This window comes from Lonchura striata, chromosome 3, assembly GCF_050655825.1.
Source record: "Lonchura striata isolate lonStrDom1 chromosome 3, ASM5065582v1, whole genome shotgun sequence".
NCBI lineage: Eukaryota > Metazoa > Chordata > Aves > Passeriformes > Estrildidae > Lonchura > Lonchura striata.
In genome coordinates this window covers 98,843,048-98,855,000 of record NC_140705.1, presented here as the reverse complement: position 1 = coordinate 98,855,000, position 11,953 = coordinate 98,843,048, and positions in this window count along the sequence as shown.

The following is an 11,953-nucleotide window of genomic DNA, read 5'->3' as shown; positions in this document are numbered from 1 at the left end:
AAGTCATTCTTTATTTAAGTTCTATTATGAATTAAAGAACAACTGATTTAATGAAGGAACTTTTCATATCTGAAGTTACTCAGCTGTGGTATTCACTCTGTCTTCCTTTAAGAAAGAGGTTAAATTTTAAATGCTAAATAGGTGAAAAGAATGATACTTTTTAGTGAATACTTTTTTTTCCCCCCTCTTTTTTTTCCTCGTGTTAGCCTTTTGTTCTCCTAATGCTCAAAGAATGTAAAGTCTGCAGTATTAAAGGAAGTAACAAAAATGTGCTAAACACATCAAAAGTAGAAAATCTGTATCTTATTTATGCCACAGAATTCTACACTCTGCATGTCTTATAGGCATTTGGAAAGGCCCAGGAATAAGGATCTCTAACAAAATGATAGATGTGGGTCAAGCAGCACTCTGATGTCATGGTACATATTGCCTCTGTCTCACTACTAATGAGCTGCCAATAACAGGTCTGTTTTACTGTTCTGCTTGAAGAAGAAAAAAAGGAGTTATAACCTTAGTGGTTTGGACTGATTTGTCAATTTAAGCACTTTTTTCTTCCCTGTCTGAGGTATCTACCCACAATTTCTTGCAGACGTATGCTCATGTAGTCCACCCATCTGAAGAGCCTGGAGCAGGAGATGAGCGTGGCTGGCGGCAGCACCCTGGGGTGGATGGCAGGCAGAGACACTGCTGCTGTGGGGAAAGCCACAGCACAGAGAGAAAGCTTAGAGACAGACATGATCTTTGCTATGAGAAGAGTGGGTCTGTCTAGAATAATGATTCCTCCTCACCACAGTCCTGTGCCCAAGCCACCAACATGAGTGTGCCTTGTGTGTGCCAGGTGGGAGGAGGAGGTGGAATTCTCCCCACATCCCAGACAGTCAGTGCTTTACACATGACTTTGATCATCTCCTGCCAAGTATAGCCAAGTATGGAAACAGATGCTATTAATGAATATAAAGGTATTTCACAGAGCCACAACACTTCATGTAATGTCTTCTTGTGTCATTCAATATTATCATGTAAGGTTCCATAGCATTGCCTTTCCTTAACATAATTAACAATTAAGTGCAATCCTTTGTTTTACATTATTTCCCTAAACACCTGTTTTCACTTTTTTGCAAGTTTACCATAAAGAGAAATACCCTAGTTTTTTCTGTTGACTTTTAAAGTCTATATTTAATGTTGCTTATGCATTCTTCTCTCCACCAGCAGAACTACCACCCAGAAGGACACAACTTCAGCAGAGATGGGCACAAAAACCTCCCCACTTGCACCATGCACTGCAACACTATGGATTATCCTGGAGTAAACAGCATGAGAGCATGACTCTGTCAGCTCTGTCCCTCTCAGAATAAACATCCAACCCTTTTCCATCTTCCCCTGCCCTGGAGCCTGGCAGACAAAAGGTACTGGAGCCACTGATGCTCCAAGCATAGGTAATGTATCCCATCTACATCTTCTACATCTGCATTTAGGAAAGCTCTGTAACAAAACAGACACTGTGACCACACAAAACTGGGCACTAAGTACTGAGCAGATAAGAACCCAGCACACTCCAAGAGGTACATTCCATGCCTGAATTAGGGTATTATTTGTACCTGGATTTTACATTTGTTAATCTGATGACTCTTCTCTCTCCAGTTCTCCTACAGAACTGGCACAAAAAATAGTCTCAAAACCTAGGAAATCCTAAACTTGCATTTCTGCCTGGTTATCAAAAATGCATATATCAGAGTGGAAGAAAAAAAACCACAAAAAAGTAGAAAACAACACACTCCTGAGTTTAGTTACTGAGTTGAAATCTATTTGCAAGGGGGCCAATGGAGGAAACAAACTCTGCCAAAAGATATGCAGAGGATGAAGCTTGAGGGAAAGCCACTGCCAGGTTACCACAGGGGATGCTCCTTGGAGGTCAGGAAATGTGCTGTGTGTTGGTGCTCTTTGAAGCATCCCATCTCACTCCATAAAACTGCCTGCCAGCACTACCCTCCTCCTTCCCTTGGGTCCAGAATCAGGGAAAAGTTGATGGGCTCAGTTCTCCCATTCAGTAGTCCCTGAGTGCATCCTGTGGTGACAGTTGTCTTGGGGTTTGGCTGGTTTTTGGGTTTGGGTTTTTTTTTTTTTTCACACTTTGACATAAAAAGTTTCCAAGAGCTGTTTGAATATTAACTTGAAAGGCTGCTGAAAAGGGGACTGTAGCACAGGATGCTGCAAGGGAGAGCTGCAAATTAGAAACCCAGAATCAAAATAAATGCCCCTTCTGTGGCAAATAATCACCTGCAGAAGTTTCATCTTTGTGGACTATTTGGGGTCTTTAAACTTATCAAATGGTCTCCTGAACATATGAGATGAAAGACAGATGTACCATGTATCACTAACACAAAATGATTTTTATGGAATGGAGCAATTTAGTCCATTCCCTGACTTCTTAGGACCTCTCTGTCTTAGCTTTTTTCTGAAATATTCCAAATAAACTTCTGTCTAGACAAACAAATTGCTAGTAATCTCTACAATGAAAAGGAGATTTCCTTTTTAAAGGCTACATGTATTTCTCTCCTAATATTCTTAGGTACAAACATCTGCCTGTTTTAGGGATTTACAAATTTTCTAATACTAGTATCAGAACTTCTCAAAAAAACTTATGGTGCACATCTGAATCAGTAAAATCTCATTCCATTTTAAAGATGAAAAGAAAAAGAAGGTAAAATTAGATTCTATGTTTTTCCCAGATCTTGAAGTCTATAGATAAAGTCAGGCTTCACTAGGCTCCTGGACTATCTTTTATCTCTGTCAGCTCAAAAGGGATTTGGAATAGGAGTTATCTGAGATTTACAGGAAAACCATCTTAAATTTGGGCTCTCCCTGTGGTACTATGGTCCCTGAGTTCAATCCTTATTCAAGTGAAAAGTAAGCCCTGTATTGAGAGTCATTACAGTAACTCAAAGTAGACTGAAGTAGAGCACACCTTTTCATGTACTGACATGCCCTGTCCTACAACTCCACTTACCTCTGCCCTATGATGTTATCTTTTTCTGTTTAATGTAATATGAGAAACAATATAGAATGAGAAAAGCCAGAGAAGAAAAGTTGCAGAGTTTTTCAGAGCCTCGGAGGAAACTGGTATAATAAAATGATACTGAGCACAAGCAAATATGCAACACACACGTGTCTACAGTAATGGGACACCTTAGGATCTAATTCTTCAGCCCAAAGAAAAATAATCTGTTTTCTCTTAATGCATTAAGGAGTAAGACACGATAATCATAATATTTCTGAATGTTGAGTAGAAGAATGGGAAGGATTACCATGATAGGAAAACATTTCCTCTGTCAGCATTCAGAGAAAATGCTACTGAAAAGGTGGAGTATTGGGATGCTGATCCACTGCACACATAACCCACAGCTGCCTGTGCCTTCACACAAACCCCAGGTGTGCATAAGAGCAGCTTCCCAGTCTACATAAGAGGTGGGAACATAGCCAGAACTATATCAGGGTACAGACTCCAGCCAGAAGAGGTGGATGTCCCACCAACAGAGGATGTAGAAGACACACCAAGCTGTGGAGAATTATCTGCATCCTCAGCTTCAGCTTGCGTGTGGTTAAAATGATCACTTCAGCCTGCCTCAATATCCAGGGTGGAGATGTCAGCTACATAATGTTTACCTCTTCAGTGTCTGACAAAATAAATGTAATACCTAAATCCACTGTGCCCTACAAACAGCTAACCTTGGAGAATTACCCAGACAAAACAAGGGAGAAGCACCACCTTCTGCAATGCATGCAATGCTGCATCTGTAAAATACCTCATCCAGATGGGTAAAAAAAAAATTAAAAAATCGAGACAGCATGAGTGCAAACATATTCCCATAACACATGAAGTAGGGACAAGTGGACAAATACTTGACTATATGAGTTTCACAGCTCACTAGGTGTCATTCCAAAAAGCATCTGTCACCGCCACTGGCAATACATTTTGAAAACAACTGTATTTTACTTCTCAGTTTAACAGGATCGCACAGCGGCTGACAAACCACCTAAGCCGAGAGACCCAGGAAATGTGTGCCTTACCTCTCCAAATCTTGTCCCTGGTTATATTATCAGTGACAGGAGTGAAAATGTTGCTAGGATGGTGTTAGACAGCACATTCACACACAGATCTGACTTGTCAAGTCAATACTTTCTGCCTGAACTTTTATGCAATTCTAATAAAAATAATTTCTTCTTCTTCTTTTTTTTTTTTTTTATACTAAACATGTCTCACTTGAGTTTTGTAAAGTTTTAGCTATTTCAGTAATTCCAGAAGAGCAAGTAGAGGATTGGAAAATATAATGTGTCTTGCAAGAAAAACAGAAACCACTTGCCTCCTCCATGCTGATATGTAGGTACAGGAGAGATGTTTATAGCAGCTAAAAACCAAAGAGGAGGGGGAGAAGGGCAAAGACAGAGGCCTCCTATACCACTGGGAATTGGCTGCAATAGCATTGGGATTTACTCCTACCTGCTTACTCTTCTCAGATGTGAGAAACTCTTGCATTGAGTGCCATTTGAATGCTTAGCAGGAGAGAATCCCATAACATAAAGAAAGAAAATTTTAAAACAAAAAGGATGGATAAAGAAACAAGACACACAAAGGTGAGGTAATTCGCTTGAGTTCAGTGGATGGAAACAAAAGCCATGTTTCTATTCTCCAGCATTCATTCTTTGAAATAGGTCATTCTCCCATACAGGCCTGTTTGAGGGCTGTCACTGAACTGTGCAGAGGAGCTGTCCCCTTAGCCAGAGATAAAGGAAAAAATTAGAATCTAACCATGGACAAAATTACTGACTTAAGGTGTTTTAATCTACTACAAAACCATAATATAAAACTTTTATGTTAATTTAAATAGCACCTGACTTTATCCTTACCAGCGTACCTGCAAAATTATTGCTGACAAAAAGAAATCAAGATGGGTCACTGCTTTTCATAAGAAAAGACTTAATTAAATTTGTGCATTTTTATCCCAAAGACACACTGTCTCCTGCAGAAATACAGGGAGTGTTGTTTTTCCTATCACCTGCTTTGGCTGACAACACACAGGGCTGCTGGACAAGGAGTGAGCATAGGCAGTAACCTCAGTGTAGGTTTGTCCAAAACAGAAAGGACAATCCAGGCAAGGCATCCTGTGGTCCTGTTAACCCATGTTTACCTTCAACCATCCAACACCCAAATCTACTTTTGCAGTGCTCAGCTCTGGGATGTTTTGCCTTTGAATGTACAGAGATCTACTTTGATGCCTGCGAGCGAGAAGAAAGAAAGGAATTGAAGAGACAAAAGCAGCAGTGTGGTGGCTTGGGTTGATTCCTGCTCAACATCCTACACTTTCTTATTACAAATATTGCTGGTAGGTGACACAGTGAAGGGCTGGGTTGTGGCAGTCCAAGGGCTGTGAAACTGCCCACACACTTGCACACATCTCTGTATAAAAGATTTGGTTTTGGTGGTAGTGTTTCTTCTCTTACCAAGAGTGTATTCTGTTTTGATCTTGATTTTGGGCCCAGCTGGGAATTCAAACACTTACTTGAGCATATCTTCCCAATCACTGTTGTAGCAACATCAGCTTCTACCCTACAAATAGGAAAAATATAAAACTTGAATCATCTCTCTACCCTATGAGCCAGAGATTTATCCCTTTTTAATACAGAACAGAAAATAAATTTGGTTTTGTTCATCACTTTTTTGGCTGTGAGGCATTATTGCCCATTTAATATATGTGTATGTTAAGATTAAATAATGTATTTGAAATCACAAAGTTTTTTTCTTCCTAGCAGCTGTATGGCAAGTTAACACTTCAGTTTTTCTGAGAGACTGTCTGCATTCATTAGTGGTCTTTGGCTAAATTGTGAAAGAAAAACTAGGTTAAAAAAGAATAACCTCTGCAAAAATGAAAACAATGTCTGCAGTAATTGCCTAATGATGTTATTTTCTGCTTCTGTGCTAGGAATCGTAGCTTGGATTATACAAATGCTTTACAGGGGGGTAGTAAATTGTCCTTCTCTCTATGGATTTACAATATCAATCTTGGTAATTTGTTAGTTACAGTGTATGTAATGTGATATTATTGCTCATGTTACACAAGAGGATTACACGGCTTACTAAATAAAGCAGTGGTCTTTCCATTAGGGACCGTACTTCCTTCCAGACTGATGCCAAGACAAGTGAAATTAGATTGGTGATCTCAGCCCTAGGACCATCTCTGGTGAATATGGACTGAGATTCCCAAATGACGAACTGCACAGAGCCAATCATTCACTTCTCTCATCTTGCTCCTAACACCTGGATTCCACATTGTTACATTTTGTATTCATCAGCTGTTGAAACACATTGATATGTGGTTTTCCAGTGCAAGATTTACCTTGTCTCAGATTTGTACCTGTGCTACTGTTACTTTATTGGAGGCCCACAAAATTCTATTCAGATTGCATAAGGGCACATTCAACTAGTCTGTTTGACAGGCTTCAGTGTTTTGTGGTTTGAAAATCCATCCCTATTTTATCTCTGACTTTCAAGATAAGAAGATACCGTTATTACTCTTCTGGATGTTGATGCAAATCAATGAATAAAAAGGAGAATGAGCTACAAAAATCTGCAGTTTTGTTTGAGTCCAACTTTATTCCTTGCAACACTTTTGCTCTTCAAGGTCTTTCTGTGATATTCTGCTGCTCAACCCAAAATGTTATTTTCTTTTTAATTTCACTTCTCACAGATAAAATCCTTTTTCTCTGTCCATAAAATATGTCCTTTTTTATTATTTGCACTTCTCTGTCTATAGATGTCTTATCTCTCCTCCCTGTGATTAATTATAATACTGTTTTCTGAGCTCTGGCTAACATTTCAATATATTTCAGGTGGAGTGGGTCCTACAACTGAACACAGTATCTCAGACATAGCTGATAGAAAGAGAATGGCATCTTAACCACCTAGAATAAAATTGTTAATGGTTATTTTATTATTTTTCTCATTCTAAAACTTTTGAATAAATTTTGTATTGACCTAAAAATTTACACTGACAGCTTTAAACCTGCCAGACACTGTTTATCTGCATAAAGAGTAAAGCTCAGCATTGCTCCGTCAGCCTAAATCAGTCCTGATCACAAGAGACTTTATCTGTGGCTGAAAGACTTGCACTTGAGTGAAGTCAGCCTAGCACTGGACCCCTTAGCACGGGTGCCTTTTGATAACTCTGAAGCATCTACCAATCCTTTGCATAGCAAACTCAGTGAGGAAATTAATAGTGCTCAGATTTTTCAAAAATACTTAGGTACTGAAAGACATGGGGCACATTTAGAGCAAGGGCTGACCTTAAGGTTACTCTAAGTCACAAACCCACCACTTGTTTCTACAGCCAGACTCTTACACTGACTCCCAGCACTAAGCCTGGTGTGGTCCCTGTGATGAGGCCAAACCCACCCCACTTCTGTATCCTCTCCTCCCACTGTGGTGTGGTACATCCAAGCACTGGAAGCACTTTACTACCAGTCCCACAAAATCCCTTTTCCCGATTAGGACTCTTCCCTTCTTTACCTCCTGAAAGGTTTTTGTGGGCCAAACCTGGAAAGGCAGATCAACAGTCTGTTTCCCATTCCAGCAGCTTTGCTTGCCTCAGGCTGCTTGAGGACACTCCTTGGTGAAAACTCTAATAATAAATGGGCCCTAAAACCAAACAATAGACATTTTGGATGTCATTTGTTGTATTGATTTGAAAACAAAACTCAAGTCCATTCTGTGCAGGTTTTTTAAGTTCATACATATTTCTGGGGAATACTGCTCCATGGCACTACCATAGTAAACAAACAAATAAAGAAATGAATAACACACGGCCTCAGTTATCTTAAGGCTCTACTGAGAGAGGCACAAGAGTACCACTTGCTTGAATAAGTAAGCTTTTTAGATGACACAGCTGAATTATTGGGAATAGAACTGTGACTCTCTATTTAAAGTGGACAATAATGTCTGTTAATCACTAACTGCTGGTTACCACTGACCAAGACTACTTGAACAAATAACCTGAAGGTCCAAGTATCTGCATTCCATTACCAAGCTCCCAAAGCCACTTAATCACTTCACCACGAGCACTGCAGCTGCCTTGCAATGTGGCACAGACGGATCTAATGAGCAGTTTCAGCAGCCTTGGTTTGGCTTTGTGCTTTGCAAAAACACAGGCATGATAATGGGCAAGAGATGGGCAATTTGTGAATGCTTTCTGCATTTTTTTTTTTTTTTGGTGGCTGCTAAAAGAGAACAAGGACTCTCAGTAACTGAGATTGGTGGAAGCAGTACCAGCCCATGGGGCAGAGGCAGTGTGAGGCTGGGCTGGGGCTCGGGGTCTGTGCTAGTTCATTGTGGCTGCTGTCACCAGATCATCCCTCCCTGTAGGTCAGGGCACAAGGGACAGAGGCCTGCATCTGGAAGGGAGCTGAGGAGCAGCCGGAGATCTGAGATTACAAAATATAATTCCGAGCCAAAGGAGAGGATGATCCTAGTGTTCTTCCACCTCCCTCCTGTCCCCACCCGAAGATTGTCCCCAGAAAGAGTCAGTCCCAACACACGGCCAGCACATGTGGGTGGCTGCTCTGAGGGGCTCCTGGAGAGAACTCCAGCTGTGCACGTGGAGTCCCACTGAACCCATCACCCAGCAGTCAGAGCTCGGAGGCAGTGGAGGTAAACCCCTCTTGGACACCACTGAGTGTCTCCTGGGGACCCCCAGGTAAAACAAATGTCAGGGAGAGATGGGCAGGATAGAAACTCACTTCCCAGAGATGTCAGCTGAAGTCTGACAGGAACAATTTCCCACAGTTTATTGCAGACAGAGACCCCACATGCCAGATAGCAGGAAGAGAGGGAGCAAGGTCATCCTCCTAAAATCAGCTCTGCAAAAGGATTATTGCTTTGTGCAAAAGAGATGTGGGAGTGAGAGTGACAGAGCCAGGGAGTTTTGCTCTTTGAGATTTTACAAGGGAGCAACGAGCCAGTGTAATTACAGTGCTGAAGCTCACTGCAGAACCTCTAAATCCATTGTCAGGGCAGTTGACTCCATTCCCAGATTCTGAACTCTAGTTCAGTCTTTCCCCTCCATTCACAGGTACAAATGCCTCTGGCTTTGTGGAAGTGACTAGAACAGAACTGACTTGCTACTTTTTACCCTAAGAAACTGTTGGTAGCCTACAGGTAGAAATCAAAAGCATGTCAGTTGAGATTTGGGTAAAGTAAGACTTGTACAGCATTAAAGAAGTTTAAGTGTTCAGATCTGCAAATTAGCCTGGTCTTTGTACTTTTTCGCTTTACCAAAAGATCTAGAGTGAAACTTGCCATTCTGGGTTACTTCCCCATCAATTACATGCACAAATGAGGCTTTGGGCACACACCTTCTGGGTTTTTTCCCAATGGTTTCAAAAATATGTGCAAAGAATGACAGAGCAGGTACTGATTATTTAGAAATCCTTAATAGCGAACGGTGTTAAAAAAGTCAGTTTAAATTAGTTAATACAGCACAAAAATATGCCAGACTTTTTTCCTGTGGTGTATTGGTGATTAATATCTTAGGAGAGGAAACATATTTTACAGTTCAGCCAGTATTATTTAAATAATGCTATCTTGACAATGAATCTTCAGGAAATCTTACTTACTGTGAAATTATCTACAACTTTGGGTTTTGATAATTGTTTAGTGAAAACTTCTGCACTATAGGATTGGGCTCCATTTTCAAATAAACTGCTGCTTACAATCAAACAAAAATTGTAACACGTGACTTGACATAAGTTCTCTGTGCGTTCCACCGGGGTATAAAAAAGGTGATGTCTCCAAGATGGCAAAAATGCTTCTAACAGAGACAAAAAAACATGTCCAAAGGCTCTTTTTTTTGAGCACCACAGAAAATCAAGTTGCCAAGGCTAGGCAGGTGGGATTGGAAAATCTTTCCTTCCAGCACACTTTCTCCTAAAGGCATCAGGAATCATTTTAGTCCATGTATCTCAGGAGACTGACACAAAGTCCCTTTGAATCAAGTGGGGGATTTTTATTAATATCAGCAGGCATTTGTTGGGGAGCCAAAAGCCTGTGTGAATTAAATCAGTGAATCAGAACTGGAAGAAGATGGAGCCAGGCCCAGGCTGGACTTCAGGAGGCAACAGAGTATGTTTCAATCAAAGGAATGAAGGCCAGAGTCCCAGCTTCAGCATCTCCCCCTCTGCAATCCCTTTGTAGGCTGCTGCAGCTGGATATACTAAGGGACTCAGCTGCTAGGGGTGAAAATAGCAGTTTGCCCATTCTAAAAAAAACAACTACCAGCCACCCTTGTTTCCCAAACCAGGAACTACATCAGTTTTCCAGACTACATCAGTTTTCCAGGAACTACATCAGTTTTCCAGGAACTACATCAGCTTTATAGATTCAAGTAAAGGCAAAGGTGTCTGGAGTCCCAAGAGGGACAATTTTCATGTCACAGGCAGTACCTTATGCTCTATTTCTAGCTAAAATACTAAAAAATAATTATTTCTTCCTAATTTTCCAGAGGGAGCACAAGGAAGCATGCCATAGCAACATAATCCTTCATAAAATTAAGCCAAGAATAATATTTTAAAAAGTTTTGTTAATGGTTTCTTCATATCTCCTGCAGAAAAAGACAGAAAGTGACATGTCACTCATGTCAAAGCCCTCAACAGCACTAAAACCAGCACAAAATACAGGGAGTATTAAAGGGGGTGTTTTATCAGCCTTCTTCCCTCTGCTTACTTTCCCAGGTGATGGCAAATTAAAAAAAAAAAAAAAAAAAAAAAAAGGCACAAAGATGTAGAATGAGAGGAGCTGAGGAGAAAAAGGCAGATCTCCAAGGTATTGCCCATCCCAGCCCTCTGCTCTGGGAGAGCTCCCACCTTGCCAGGTGAGGTGGTGGGTTCTTCCCTGCTCCCCAGCCCGCCTGAAGCACACAGCCAAACACATCCCAGGATTTGCTGAGATCCCATCTCCTGTGTTTGCGTGGGACAGGCTGGACCAGGAAGCTCAGCACAAGACTGGAAGTTGAATGCCACCTTCCTAGAACAAGGTGCTGCTCACACACCCATCCTTTCATTATGGAAAGGTAACCAATTCCTGGCAGTCTGCAAGACCCAAAAGGCAAAGGCTCTCTAGAGTCAGAGAGACTTCCTGACACCGTGGAGAAACCAGGTGTAATGATGTCATCATGTATAAATACTATAATAGATGAAGCTCAAAAGGCAAACTTAATTTACTGGTTGCAAGCACTCTGAAAAGACTGTGGAGCTTTAAGATGCTCTCAAAAATTACTGCTGAAATTTTGAAGTGGGGTTATTTTCAGAAATAAATCAAACATACTTGACTAGATGGAAGTAGCAATATAAAGTGCATCTCATTTACATTAGAAACTAATTGCTTTCCATAGTGGAAAAATTAAGGAAGGAAAATGTATTGTCTAAAATTACACTTTATTAGGTGAGACAGATCTTTGCACATGCCAATTTTTACATTTTACTCCTGAGATATCCATCTTTACTAGTAACATATTTTATGGGTTTATTAAAAACATCATGTTGTCTTATCCTACTTAACTGCAAATAATTCAAGCAGAATGTTGGAAGATTTCCCTTGCAGCTTGTAAGAAAAAAAAAAAAAGGTTATCTTTCCAAAACTCTTGTTTTAGAAAAAATCCTAAATATTTCAGAAATTAAAACAGTCAAGTAAACGATAGTCAAGTTTCAATAGTCAAGTGAAATCTAACACACAGTGAAAATACATTTCCTTAATATTTGTGGATCTTCACCTGACAGGTTGTTGTACAACAGCTTCCCCTTTTTCAGAGGGGCTCTCTGGAAAAGCTCTGGCTTTAGAGTGCACTGAATGCCATCTGGCTGCAGAGCCTACCCACAGGGGCAACTCTCATGCCTACAGAGTAGCAGAGAA